Genomic DNA, 13796 nt, shown 5'->3' with positions numbered 1-13796 from the left:
GCACGGGCTCACCCGCCCAGGAACCGTCTGCGACAAGAAGTCTGCCACAGACGAGCTCCCGGACGGAATCAAGTGCAAAGTTACCTCCCCTGATCAGGATGGCCACCCCCGCAGACCTATTGTCGCCCCCACCAGACCAGTAGGAAGGGCCGTGAGGCCACTGCCTGGCCAGATGGTTGTAAGACCTAGAAGCAGACAAAGCACATTCCTGCAACATGTAAACATCACACCTCTGGGAATCTAAGAACGTAAGAACAGTCTGAAATCTGAACCAAGCTCTAATACTCCTCACATTAATGCAGAAGATGTTGAGATCAGCCATGGGAATAAAAAGAGAGGTTAGTTCTGATACTAGTTACCAGTCTGGTCGGACGGGTCCTCTTCTCTGGCGCCTGTCGGCTCCTGTGGCTTCTCGTAGCGCCCTTCCAAGAACTCGTCGTAGACCGTGTTGGACGGAGTGTCTAGGATTTTCTTAACCTCTGGGTCCTGCAGCAGCTCCTCCATAGATTGAGCTTGGACTGGCTCTGCTTGGACCTGCTCCACTTGGGCCTGCTCCATCACCTCCTCTCCTTCTGAAGCCTCAAGGCTCTCGCAGACCTGCTCCATCTCCTCCTCCTCATCTGAAGCTTGAGGGGTCTCGCAGGTCTCGATTATCTTTCTTTTGTGGGACTCTTCTGATACGTTGTCCCTTCCTTTCCTCTTCCTCTGTATGGTACCTGGGGGAGGAAGCACAGGAAAGTCCTCCGAAGGGCGGGCACCAGCAGCTGGAGGGGGGTTAGGTGCTGCTGGGCCAGGAGAGAAAGGAGGCTGGGTGGGGCGGGGGGCAGGAGAGAGTGCCCGGGCAGGGGAGGACGGGGCAGGGGTGGGCCGGGCAGGGGAGGACGGGGCAGGGGTGGGCCGGGCAGGGGAGGACGGGGCAGGGGTGGGCCGGGGTGGGGTACGGGGGGCAGGGGTGGGGCGGGATGGGGCAGGAGGGGCAGGGGTGGGACGGGATGGGGTAGGAGGGGCAGGGGTGGGACGGGATGGGGCAGGAGGGGGAGGGGTGGGACGGGATGGGGCAGGGGTGGGACGGGATGGGGCAGGGGTGGGGCGGGATGGGGCAGGAGATGGGGCGGGAGGGGCAGGGGATGGGGCGGGAGGGGCAGGGGAGGGGGGGGACGGGGCAGGGGTGGTGGCTTTCGCCTTCTTACCCTCCTTGGTCGGCTTGGCCATCCGTGGTGTTGGCTCCGGAGCTGGGGCTGGCTTCGGTGCTCTCGCTGCCACAGATGCCCATGTTCTCTCCCTCTGGGGGCAGTCCTTGTAGCTGTGGGCTGCCAGTCCGCAGAGGTTGCAGGTCTTGCTCTTGGGGCAGTCCTTGGTCGTGTGACCTGTCACACGGCAATACCTGCAGGCATCCTCCGTACAGTCCTTGCCCTCGTGGCCCATCTTGCCGCATCTCCTGCAGGTCTGCGGCATGTCCGGGTAGAAGATAAGTCCTGTGGAGTTGCCCAAGGCAAATGTCGTTGGCAGGTGCTGTAGTCCGTCTGGAGAAGCAGGGTTCTTGTTGAGTCTGACGACCACAGACCACTTGCAGGTCCAGTATCCGAGTGAGTTCAGGATGCGGGTGGGCTCCCTCACCACGGTGCAGAAGCGCTTCAGGAAGGTCGAGATGTCCGTGCCTGGGGTGTGTGGGTTCCGCATTGAGACCGTCACCCGCCTCTCCTCTCTTTGAATAAGGCAGTTGCCCACAAAGCGAGAGAAAGGGGATTCGGGACTCGCCGCTTTCACCACCTCCCAGTATCTTCTACAGGTCCCAATGGTGGCAAAGGTGATGTAGAAGATTCCCGAAAAGAAGGTTGCTATTCCCAGGGTGTCAGCCGTGGGGAAGCCTTGATCCGCCAGCATCTTCTTGCAGAACACGTCGTGGGACATGTCCGGCACCCTTCCATCCACGGGCTTGAGCTTCAAGGCAACAGTCTGCCTCATCCAGGGCTCCAGGGTTGGAGCTTCCAGGTTAGGAATTCTGCCGCCCTTCTGCCTTGCCGTGGTGGAGGTTGAAGCTTGCTGTGGTTGGGGCTGGACCTCCAGGCCTTGCCCTGCAGCCTCCTGGGTGGACTTGCTGGTTGAGGCCATGGCTTCTTCCAGCAGGCTCTTTTCCGCTTCCTTGCTTACTTGTGGAGAGAGGCTTCGCAAAGTCTTCTTTCCCGGGTGGGAGGAGCTATGCAGATCCGGTCCCGGTGGGAGGAGCTATGCAAATCCTTCTCCAGAGGCAGCGAGTTTCTTCGAAAAGATTCTGCGCCGCCTTCCTCTTCGCCGCTGTTCCGGAATTCACCGCCGATTCCCTTCTTCCAGGTTCTTCGTCGGCTTCTTCCGGAGCTGCAGTCTTCAAGATCTTCTCCTTCTTCAGATGTTCCGAGGCAGGCAGGAGACGATCTTCAGGTGGTATGCTCTAGAGAAATGCGGTTCTAATAAGAACGAAAAGTACTGCAATCGTACTACGCAAAATCTCTACCACAATGCTTGGAGTTCTTCAGACCGTAGCGATCATGGTATCTCCCCTGCCAGGTAAGTATTAAATATTAAACTGATAAGAACAGATACTACACTTGATCTTAGCCAAAAGGCCGAGAAGCGATAACCGTGAAAGGGGCGGGCCCAACAAGGTGCCCTTCATGGGCACTATCACTGCTTGCTGTCAGGGAGGCTGCCAGACAATTTTCCATGCACACTCTGGGCTGGGGGGCAGTCAACCACCAGTACACACAGCAGAACCTAAACCCATACCATTATTGCTAAGCAGCAAGACAGGGGCCCATTGCACTCCCACGGGGCCTTTTTAAATGCAATCCATAACCCGGATTTGCCAGGAACCCTTCTTACTCCTCCTACTTGCATGTGACACTGGGCTTAGGATCTGCATAGGAAACACACACACAAGCACACACCTACCTTTGTTGCCTGCAGATGCCTCCTTGGCTGTCCCCAAACGGTATCAAACCAACACCCACGGGAAGCTGTAAGCATAGAGGACATGCCTGCACCCCATTGGATTTACCTGTGTGGGTTAAACCCGGGTTATTTGACAACCTATGGCGGTGATGGTTCTGCTCAGGCATAGCAGTGCTGATGCTCCTCATAAAGCTGTCGCTGCTGTGAAGGTTCTAGGTGACATCACAAATCCCTATGGTTACATACACAACAAAGCTGGGTTGTTGTTGTTTACACTCTGCAAGGCCTGTGGAAGTGAGTGACATCATAGCACTGTAGTTCTGAGGGTTCTAGATGGATGCAACAATCTCCTGTTGCTTCTATGAAGGCCATAATAGACGACATCACCAAACAGCTCCATAGTCACATACACAGCAAAGGAGAGATGTTGTTTACACCTAGTGATGTCAGTGGTATTGAGTGACATCACAGCACAGTGCTAAGGCTCCTGGGCCTGGACACAGCAGCAGCTGCAATATCTCAACGGAGAATACGTTTATATATATGTGTGTGTGTGCGCGTATATATATATATATATATATATATATATATATATATATATATTTCTCCGCCGAAATCACTTTTAAACCCATTTCCACCTTTTTTTCCCTTCTCTTCCTCTTACTTTTTTTTCACGTTTTTTTACGTTTTTCTCCTTTTCGCCTCTTTTCTGGGCGTATTATTCTTCTTTTTCTTCTTTTTTTTCGTCTAATGCATACCCCATCAGTGCAGCAATGCTTATTCAATACCGCCAGCAGATGGAGACACTGGGGGATAATTTTCTAAGGATTTATACTGATTTTTCCTGTCTGAATTTGTCGCACAGAAAGTTGCAGGCCAAATATGTGTGACATTTCTGCGACTTTAGCTTCTAGAGCATTTTTACAACATTATACATAGGTGCTGAATACATAAAAAGCGACTGTTCAGCGACAGACAAGTCGCATCGGCTGAAAGTAGGCCAGAATGTCAGTCCATGTTGGAGCAGGTTTAGATACAGTCTAAAGTATAGATCTCAAAGTCTGTGCACAGAATTTAGCAAGGGCCTCGCACCTTCTGATGCATCAGGTAGGTGCACAATAGCATAGCCTAACCCTCTGTACTTTGGTCTATATTGATGCGGGACATAGACAGCCAGCTGATGACCAATCCATTAGTGCAATGGATGGCTGGAAGCATTTGTCTTTGCCTTTGCAATACCACAGAAGCAATGCATGGTCAATGTACAGCAATGACACACCTGTGTGAACAGCCAGGAGACCCCCCCCCCTCCCCCCCCATGTTATGTTACATAGTTACATAGTTAGTACGGTCGAAAAAAGACATATGTCCATCAAGTTCAACCAGGGAATTAAGGGGTAGGGGTGTGGCGCGATATTGGGGAAGGGATGAGATTTTATATTTCTTCATAAGCATTAATCTTATTTTGTCAATTAGGAACATTCAGCACCCACCCGCTATCAAGGCAGCTGCCTATCATGTCATGCCCTACCTGCACAGGTGTGCTGGCTACTCAAATGATCCAATTAAGGAGGCCATTTAGTCAGCAGCAGCAGAAGTCCTGTGCCTGGACGCTCCAACAGCGGCCAGACACAAGCAGAAGCAGAAGCAGCAGAAGCAGCAGCAGCACCACCTTTTGTTTTTTGGCTGCAGCAGCAGCAAGGCCCACAGGGCTGGCTAGCTGGCTAGCCAGCAAGCAGGTAGCAATGAAAGTAGGAATCTTTCTTTTTAACCCTGTAAGGGGGTGGTGCACTGTACCCGAAGATACTGCCATATCGGGTCAATGCATAGGGCGACGGAAGCAAGCTTCGAAATCGGCCCCCGTTCTCAAAAATCCATTTAATATATGGTCCCCAGATAGGGGACGTATCAGATATTAAACTGATAAGAACAGATACTACACTTGATCTTAGCCAAAAGGCCGAGAAGCGATAACCGTGAAAGGGGCGGGCCCAACAAGGTGCCCTTCATGGGCACTATCACTGCTTGCTGTCAGGGAGGCTGCCAGACAATTTTCCATGCACACTCTGGGCTGGGGGGCAGTCAACCACCAGTACACACAGCAGAACCTAAACCCATACCATTATTGCTAAGCAGCAAGACAGGGGCCCATTGCACTCCCACGGGGCCTTTTTAAATGCAATCCATAACCCGGACTTGCCAGGAACCCTTCTTACTCCTCCTACTTGCATGTGACACTGGGCTTAGGATCTGCATAGGAAACACACACACAAGCACACACCTACCTTTGTTGCCTGCAGATGCCTCCTTGGCTGTCCCCAAACGGTATCAAACCAACACCCACGGGAAGCTGTAAGCATAGAGGACATGCCTGCACCCCATTGGACTTACCTGTGTGGGTTAAACCCGGGTTATTTGACAACCTATGGCGGTGATGGTTCTGCTCAGGCAGAGCAGTGCTGATGCTCCTCATAAAGCTGTCGCTGCTGTGAAGGTTCTAGGTGACATCACAAATCCCTATGGTTACATACACAACAAAGCTGGGTTGTTGTTGTTTACACTCTGCAAGGCCTGTGGAAGTGAGTGACATCATAGCACTGTAGTTCTGAGGGTTCTAGATGGATGCAACAATCTCCTGTTGCTTCTATGAAGGCCATAATAGACGACATCACCAAACAGCTCCATAGTCACATACACAGCAAAGGAGAGATGTTGTTTACACCTAGTGATGTCAGTGGTATTGAGTGACATCACAGCACAGTGCTAAGGCTCCTGGGCCTGGACACAGCAGCGGCTGCAATATCTCAACGGAGAATACGTTTATATATATGTGTGTGTGTGCGTATATATATATATATATATATATATATATATATATATATATATATATATTTCTCCGCCGAAATCACTTTTAAACCCATTTCCACCTTTTTTTCCCTTCTCTTCCTCTTACTTTTTTTTCACGTTTTTTTACGTTTTTCTCCTTTTCGCCTCTTTTCTGGGCGTATTATTCTTCTTTTTCTTCTTTTTTTTCGTCTAATGCATACCCCATCAGTGCAGCAATGCTTATTCAATACCGCCAGCAGATGGAGACACTGGGGGATAATTTTCTAAGGATTTATACTGATTTTTCCTGTCTGAATTTGTCGCACAGAAAGTTGCAGGCCAAATATGTGTGACATTTCTGCGACTTTAGCTTCTAGAGCATTTTTACAACATTATACATAGGTGCTGAATACATAAAAAGCGACTGTTCAGCGACAGACAAGTCGCATCGGCTGAAAGTAGGCCAGAATGTCAGTCCATGTTGGAGCAGGTTTAGATACAGTCTAAAGTATAGATCTCAAAGTCTGTGCACAGAATTTAGCAAGGGCCTCGCACCTTCTGATGCATCAGGTAGGTGCACAATAGCATAGCCTAACCCTCTGTACTTTGGTCTATATTGATGCGGGACATAGACAGCCAGCTGATGACCAATCCATTAGTGCAATGGATGGCTGGAAGCATTTGTCTTTGCCTTTGCAATACCACAGAAGCAATGCATGGTCAATGTACAGCAATGACACACCTGTGTGAACAGCCAGGAGACCCCCCCCCTCCCCCCCCATGTTATGTTACATAGTTACATAGTTAGTACGGTCGAAAAAAGACATATGTCCATCAAGTTCAACCAGGGAATTAAGGGGTAGGGGTGTGGCGCGATATTGGGGAAGGGATGAGATTTTATATTTCTTCATAAGCATTAATCTTATTTTGTCAATTAGGAACATTCAGCACCCACCCGCTATCAAGGCAGCTGCCTATCATGTCATGCCCTACCTGCACAGGTGTGCTGGCTACTCAAATGATCCAATTAAGGAGGCCATTTAGTCAGCAGCAGCAGAAGTCCTGTGCCTGGACGCTCCAACAGCGGCCAGACACAAGCAGAAGCAGAAGCAGCAGAAGCAGCAGCAGCACCACCTTTTGTTTTTTGGCTGCAGCAGCAGCAAGGCCCACAGGGCTGGCTAGCTGGCTAGCCAGCAAGCAGGTAGCAATGAAAGTAGGAATCTTTCTTTTTAACCCTGTAAGGGGGTGGTGCACTGTACCCGAAGATACTGCCATATCGGGTCAATGCATAGGGCGACGGAAGCAAGCTTCGAAATCGGCCCCCGTTCTCAAAAATCCATTTAATATATGGTCCCCAGATAGGGGACGTATCAGATATTAAACTGATAAGAACAGATACTACACTTGATCTTAGCCAAAAGGCCGAGAAGCGATAACCGTGAAAGGGGCGGGCCCAACAAGGTGCCCTTCATGGGCACTATCACTGCTTGCTGTCAGGGAGGCTGCCAGACAATTTTCCATGCACACTCTGGGCTGGGGGGCAGTCAACCACCAGTACACACAGCAGAACCTAAACCCATACCATTATTGCTAAGCAGCAAGACAGGGGCCCATTGCACTCCCACGGGGCCTTTTTAAATGCAATCCATAACCCGGACTTGCCAGGAACCCTTCTTACTCCTCCTACTTGCATGTGACACTGGGCTTAGGATCTGCATAGGAAACACACACACAAGCACACACCTACCTTTGTTGCCTGCAGATGCCTCCTTGGCTGTCCCCAAACGGTATCAAACCAACACCCACGGGAAGCTGTAAGCATAGAGGACATGCCTGCACCCCATTGGACTTACCTGTGTGGGTTAAACCCGGGTTATTTGACAACCTATGGCGGTGATGGTTCTGCTCAGGCAGAGCAGTGCTGATGCTCCTCATAAAGCTGTCGCTGCTGTGAAGGTTCTAGGTGACATCACAAATCCCTATGGTTACATACACAACAAAGCTGGGTTGTTGTTGTTTACAGTCTGCAAGGCCTGTGGAAGTGAGTGACATCATAGCACTGTAGTTCTGAGGGTTCTAGATGGATGCAACAATCTCCTGTTGCTTCTATGAAGGCCATAATAGACGACATCACCAAACAGCTCCATAGTCACATACACAGCAAAGGAGAGATGTTGTTTACACCTAGTGATGTCAGTGGTATTGAGTGACATCACAGCACAGTGCTAAGGCTCCTGGGCCTGGACACAGCAGCGGCTGCAATATCTCAACGGAGAATACGTTTATATATATGTGTGTGTGTGCGCGTATATATATATATATATATATATATATATATTTCTCCGCCGAAATCACTTTTAAACCCATTTCCACCTTTTTTTCCCTTCTCTTCCTCTTACTTTTTTTTCACGTTTTTTTACGTTTTTCTCCTTTTCGCCTCTTTTCTGGGCGTATTATTCTTCTTTTTCTTCTTTTTTTTCGTCTAATGCATACCCCATCAGTGCAGCAATGCTTATTCAATACCGCCAGCAGATGGAGACACTGGGGGATAATTTTCTAAGGATTTATACTGATTTTTCCTGTCTGAATTTGTCGCACAGAAAGTTGCAGGCCAAATATGTGTGACATTTCTGCGACTTTAGCTTCTAGAGCATTTTTACAACATTATACATAGGTGCTGAATACATAAAAAGCGACTGTTCAGCGACAGACAAGTCGCATCGGCTGAAAGTAGGCCAGAATGTCAGTCCATGTTGGAGCAGGTTTAGATACAGTCTAAAGTATAGATCTCAAAGTCTGTGCACAGAATTTAGCAAGGGCCTCGCACCTTCTGATGCATCAGGTAGGTGCACAATAGCATAGCCTAACCCTCTGTACTTTGGTCTATATTGATGCGGGACATAGACAGCCAGCTGATGACCAATCCATTAGTGCAATGGATGGCTGGAAGCATTTGTCTTTGCCTTTGCAATACCACAGAAGCAATGCATGGTCAATGTACAGCAATGACACACCTGTGTGAACAGCCAGGAGACCCCCCCCCCCCCCCCCATGTTATGTTACATAGTTACATAGTTAGTACGGTCGAAAAAAGACATATGTCCATCAAGTTCAACCAGGGAATTAAGGGGTAGGGGTGTGGCGCGATATTGGGGAAGGGATGAGATTTTATATTTCTTCATAAGCATTAATCTTATTTTGTCAATTAGGAACATTCAGCACCCACCCGCTATCAAGGCAGCTGCCTATCATGTCATGCCCTACCTGCACAGGTGTGCTGGCTACTCAAATGATCCAATTAAGGAGGCCATTTAGTCAGCAGCAGCAGAAGTCCTGTGCCTGGACGCTCCAACAGCGGCCAGACACAAGCAGAAGCAGAAGCAGCAGAAGCAGCAGCAGCACCACCTTTTGTTTTTTGGCTGCAGCAGCAGCAAGGCCCACAGGGCTGGCTAGCTGGCTAGCCAGCAAGCAGGTAGCAATGAAAGTAGGAATCTTTCTTTTTAACCCTGTAAGGGGGTGGTGCACTGTACCCGAAGATTCTGCCATATCGGGTCAATGCATAGGGCGACGGAAGCAAGCTTCGAAATCGGCCCCCGTTCTCAAAAATCCATTTAATATATGGTCCCCAGATAGGGGACGTATCAGATATTAAACTGATAAGAACAGATACTACACTTGATCTTAGCCAAAAGGCCGAGAAGCGATAACCGTGAAAGGGGCGGGCCCAACAAGGTGCCCTTCATGGGCACTATCACTGCTTGCTGTCAGGGAGGCTGCCAGACAATTTTCCATGCACACTCTGGGCTGGGGGGCAGTCAACCACCAGTACACACAGCAGAACCTAAACCCATACCATTATTGCTAAGCAGCAAGACAGGGGCCCATTGCACTCCCACGGGGCCTTTTTAAATGCAATCCATAACCCGGATTTGCCAGGAACCCTTCTTACTCCTCCTACTTGCATGTGACACTGGGCTTAGGATCTGCATAGGAAACACACACACAAGCACACACCTACCTTTGTTGCCTGCAGATGCCTCCTTGGCTGTCCCCAAACGGTATCAAACCAACACCCACGGGAAGCTGTAAGCATAGAGGACATGCCTGCACCCCATTGGACTTACCTGTGTGGGTTAAACCCGGGTTATTTGACAACCTATGGCGGTGATGGTTCTGCTCAGGCAGAGCAGTGCTGATGCTCCTCATAAAGCTGTCGCTGCTGTGAAGGTTCTAGGTGACATCACAAATCCCTATGGTTACATACACAACAAAGCTGGGTTGTTGTTGTTTACACTCTGCAAGGCCTGTGGAAGTGAGTGACATCATAGCACTGTAGTTCTGAGGGTTCTAGATGGATGCAACAATCTCCTGTTGCTTCTATGAAGGCCATAATAGACGACATCACCAAACAGCTCCATAGTCACATACACAGCAAAGGAGAGATGTTGTTTACACCTAGTGATGTCAGTGGTATTGAGTGACATCACAGCACAGTGCTAAGGCTCCTGGGCCTGGACACAGCAGCGGCTGCAATATCTCAACGGAGAATACGTTTATATATATGTGTGTGTGTGCGCGTATATATATATATATATATATATATATATATATATATATATATATTTCTCCGCCGAAATCACTTTTAAACCCATTTCCACCTTTTTTTCCCTTCTCTTCCTCTTACTTTTTTTTCACGTTTTTTTACGTTTTTCTCCTTTTCGCCTCTTTTCTGGGCGTATTATTCTTCTTTTTCTTCTTTTTTTTCGTCTAATGCATACCCCATCAGTGCAGCAATGCTTATTCAATACCGCCAGCAGATGGAGACACTGGGGGATAATTTTCTAAGGATTTATACTGATTTTTCCTGTCTGAATTTGTCGCACAGAAAGTTGCAGGCCAAATATGTGTGACATTTCTGCGACTTTAGCTTCTAGAGCATTTTTACAACATTATACATAGGTGCTGAATACATAAAAAGCGACTGTTCAGCGACAGACAAGTCGCATCGGCTGAAAGTAGGCCAGAATGTCAGTCCATGTTGGAGCAGGTTTAGATACAGTCTAAAGTATAGATCTCAAAGTCTGTGCACAGAATTTAGCAAGGGCCTCGCACCTTCTGATGCATCAGGTAGGTGCACAATAGCATAGCCTAACCCTCTGTACTTTGGTCTATATTGATGCGGGACATAGACAGCCAGCTGATGACCAATCCATTAGTGCAATGGATGGCTGGAAGCATTTGTCTTTGCCTTTGCAATACCACAGAAGCAATGCATGGTCAATGTACAGCAATGACACACCTGTGTGAACAGCCAGGAGACCCCCCCCCCCCATGTTATGTTACATAGTTACATAGTTAGTACGGTCGAAAAAAGACATATGTCCATCAAGTTCAACCAGGGAATTAAGGGGTAGGGGTGTGGCGCGATATTGGGGAAGGGATGAGATTTTATATTTCTTCATAAGCATTAATCTTATTTTGTCAATTAGGAACATTCAGCACCCACCCGCTATCAAGGCAGCTGCCTATCATGTCATGCCCTACCTGCACAGGTGTGCTGGCTACTCAAATGATCCAATTAAGGAGGCCATTTAGTCAGCAGCAGCAGAAGTCCTGTGCCTGGACGCTCCAACAGCGGCCAGACACAAGCAGAAGCAGAAGCAGCAGAAGCAGCAGCAGCACCACCTTTTGTTTTTTGGCTGCAGCAGCAGCAAGGCCCACAGGGCTGGCTAGCTGGCTAGCCAGCAAGCAGGTAGCAATGAAAGTAGGAATCTTTCTTTTTAACCCTGTAAGGGGGTGGTGCACTGTACCCGAAGATACTGCCATATCGGGTCAATGCATAGGGCGACGGAAGCAAGCTTCGAAATCGGCCCCCGTTCTCAAAAATCCATTTAATATATGGTCCCCAGATAGGGGACGTATCAGATATTAAACTGATAAGAACAGATACTACACTTGATCTTAGCCAAAAGGCCGAGAAGCGATAACCGTGAAAGGGGCGGGCCCAACAAGGTGCCCTTCATGGGCACTATCACTGCTTGCTGTCAGGGAGGCTGCCAGACAATTTTCCATGCACACTCTGGGCTGGGGGGCAGTCAACCACCAGTACACACAGCAGAACCTAAACCCATACCATTATTGCTAAGCAGCAAGACAGGGGCCCATTGCACTCCCACGGGGCCTTTTTAAATGCAATCCATAACCCGGACTTGCCAGGAACCCTTCTTACTCCTCCTACTTGCATGTGACACTGGGCTTAGGATCTGCATAGGAAACACACACACAAGCACACACCTACCTTTGTTGCCTGCAGATGCCTCCTTGGCTGTCCCCAAACGGTATCAAACCAACACCCACGGGAAGCTGTAAGCATAGAGGACATGCCTGCACCCCATTGGACTTACCTGTGTGGGTTAAACCCGGGTTATTTGACAACCTATGGCGGTGATGGTTCTGCTCAGGCAGAGCAGTGCTGATGCTCCTCATAAAGCTGTCGCTGCTGTGAAGGTTCTAGGTGACATCACAAATCCCTATGGTTACATACACAACAAAGCTGGGTTGTTGTTGTTTACACTCTGCAAGGCCTGTGGAAGTGAGTGACATCATAGCACTGTAGTTCTGAGGGTTCTAGATGGATGCAACAATCTCCTGTTGCTTCTATGAAGGCCATAATAGACGACATCACCAAACAGCTCCATAGTCACATACACAGCAAAGGAGAGATGTTGTTTACACCTAGTGATGTCAGTGGTATTGAGTGACATCACAGCACAGTGCTAAGGCTCCTGGGCCTGGACACAGCAGCGGCTGCAATATCTCAACGGAGAATACGTTTATATATATGTGTGTGTGTGCGTATATATATATATATATATATATATATATATATATATATATATATATATTTCTCCGCCGAAATCACTTTTAAACCCATTTCCACCTTTTTTTCCCTTCTCTTCCTCTTACTTTTTTTTCACGTTTTTTTACGTTTTTCTCCTTTTCGCCTCTTTTCTGGGCGTATTATTCTTCTTTTTCTTCTTTTTTTTCGTCTAATGCATACCCCATCAGTGCAGCAATGCTTATTCAATACCGCCAGCAGATGGAGACACTGGGGGATAATTTTCTAAGGATTTATACTGATTTTTCCTGTCTGAATTTGTCGCACAGAAAGTTGCAGGCCAAATATGTGTGACATTTCTGCGACTTTAGCTTCTAGAGCATTTTTACAACATTATACATAGGTGCTGAATACATAAAAAGCGACTGTTCAGCGACAGACAAGTCGCATCGGCTGAAAGTAGGCCAGAATGTCAGTCCATGTTGGAGCAGGTTTAGATACAGTCTAAAGTATAGATCTCAAAGTCTGTGCACAGAATTTAGCAAGGGCCTCGCACCTTCTGATGCATCAGGTAGGTGCACAATAGCATAGCCTAACCCTCTGTACTTTGGTCTATATTGATGCGGGACATAGACAGCCAGCTGATGACCAATCCATTAGTGCAATGGATGGCTGGAAGCATTTGTCTTTGCCTTTGCAATACCACAGAAGCAATGCATGGTCAATGTACAGCAATGACACACCTGTGTGAACAGCCAGGAGACCCCCCCCCCTCCCCCCCCATGTTATGTTACATAGTTACATAGTTAGTACGGTCGAAAAAAGACATATGTCCATCAAGTTCAACCAGGGAATTAAGGGGTAGGGGTGTGGCGCGATATTGGGGAAGGGATGAGATTTTATATTTCTTCATAAGCATTAATCTTATTTTGTCAATTAGGAACATTCAGCACCCACCCGCTATCAAGGCAGCTGCCTATCATGTCATGCCCTACCTGCACAGGTGTGCTGGCTACTCAAATGATCCAATTAAGGAGGCCATTTAGTCAGCAGCAGCAGAAGTCCTGTGCCTGGACGCTCCAACAGCGGCCAGACACAAGCAGAAGCAGAAGCAGCAGAAGCAGCAGCAGCACCACCTTTTGTTTTTTGGCTGCAGCAGCAGCAAGGCCCACAGGGCTGGCTAGCTGGCTAGCCAGCAAGCAGG

At 48.6% G+C, this 13796-nt stretch overlaps 4 non-coding genes and 1 pseudogene across 4 annotated transcripts; all 5 read right to left on the bottom strand.

The window, feature by feature from the left end:
• Positions 1 to 2436: 2436 nt before the first annotated feature.
• On the bottom strand, positions 2437 to 2615 carry LOC130349300 (U2 spliceosomal RNA; annotated as a pseudogene).
• A 2094-nt stretch (positions 2616 to 4709) lies between these two features.
• Positions 4710 to 4900, bottom strand: LOC130349117 (U2 spliceosomal RNA). Its single transcript, XR_008886521.1, has one exon. It is a non-coding gene; the product is annotated as a U2 spliceosomal RNA (small nuclear RNA).
• A 2097-nt stretch (positions 4901 to 6997) lies between these two features.
• Positions 6998 to 7188, bottom strand: LOC130349116 (U2 spliceosomal RNA). Its single transcript, XR_008886520.1, has one exon. It is a non-coding gene; the product is annotated as a U2 spliceosomal RNA (small nuclear RNA).
• A 2080-nt stretch (positions 7189 to 9268) lies between these two features.
• LOC130349249 (U2 spliceosomal RNA) lies at positions 9269 to 9459 on the bottom strand. The gene has a single exon (XR_008886640.1). It is a non-coding gene; the product is annotated as a U2 spliceosomal RNA (small nuclear RNA).
• A 2089-nt stretch (positions 9460 to 11548) lies between these two features.
• LOC130349114 (U2 spliceosomal RNA) lies at positions 11549 to 11739 on the bottom strand. Its single transcript, XR_008886519.1, has one exon. It is a non-coding gene; the product is annotated as a U2 spliceosomal RNA (small nuclear RNA).
• Between the last annotated feature and the right edge of the window lie 2057 nt (positions 11740 to 13796).

This window comes from Hyla sarda, unplaced genomic scaffold, assembly GCF_029499605.1.
Source record: "Hyla sarda isolate aHylSar1 unplaced genomic scaffold, aHylSar1.hap1 scaffold_91, whole genome shotgun sequence".
In the NCBI taxonomy this organism is placed as follows: domain Eukaryota; kingdom Metazoa; phylum Chordata; class Amphibia; order Anura; family Hylidae; genus Hyla; species Hyla sarda.
The sequence above is the reverse complement of the archived record's forward strand: the minus strand, read 5'-3'. Positions and strand labels throughout refer to the sequence as shown.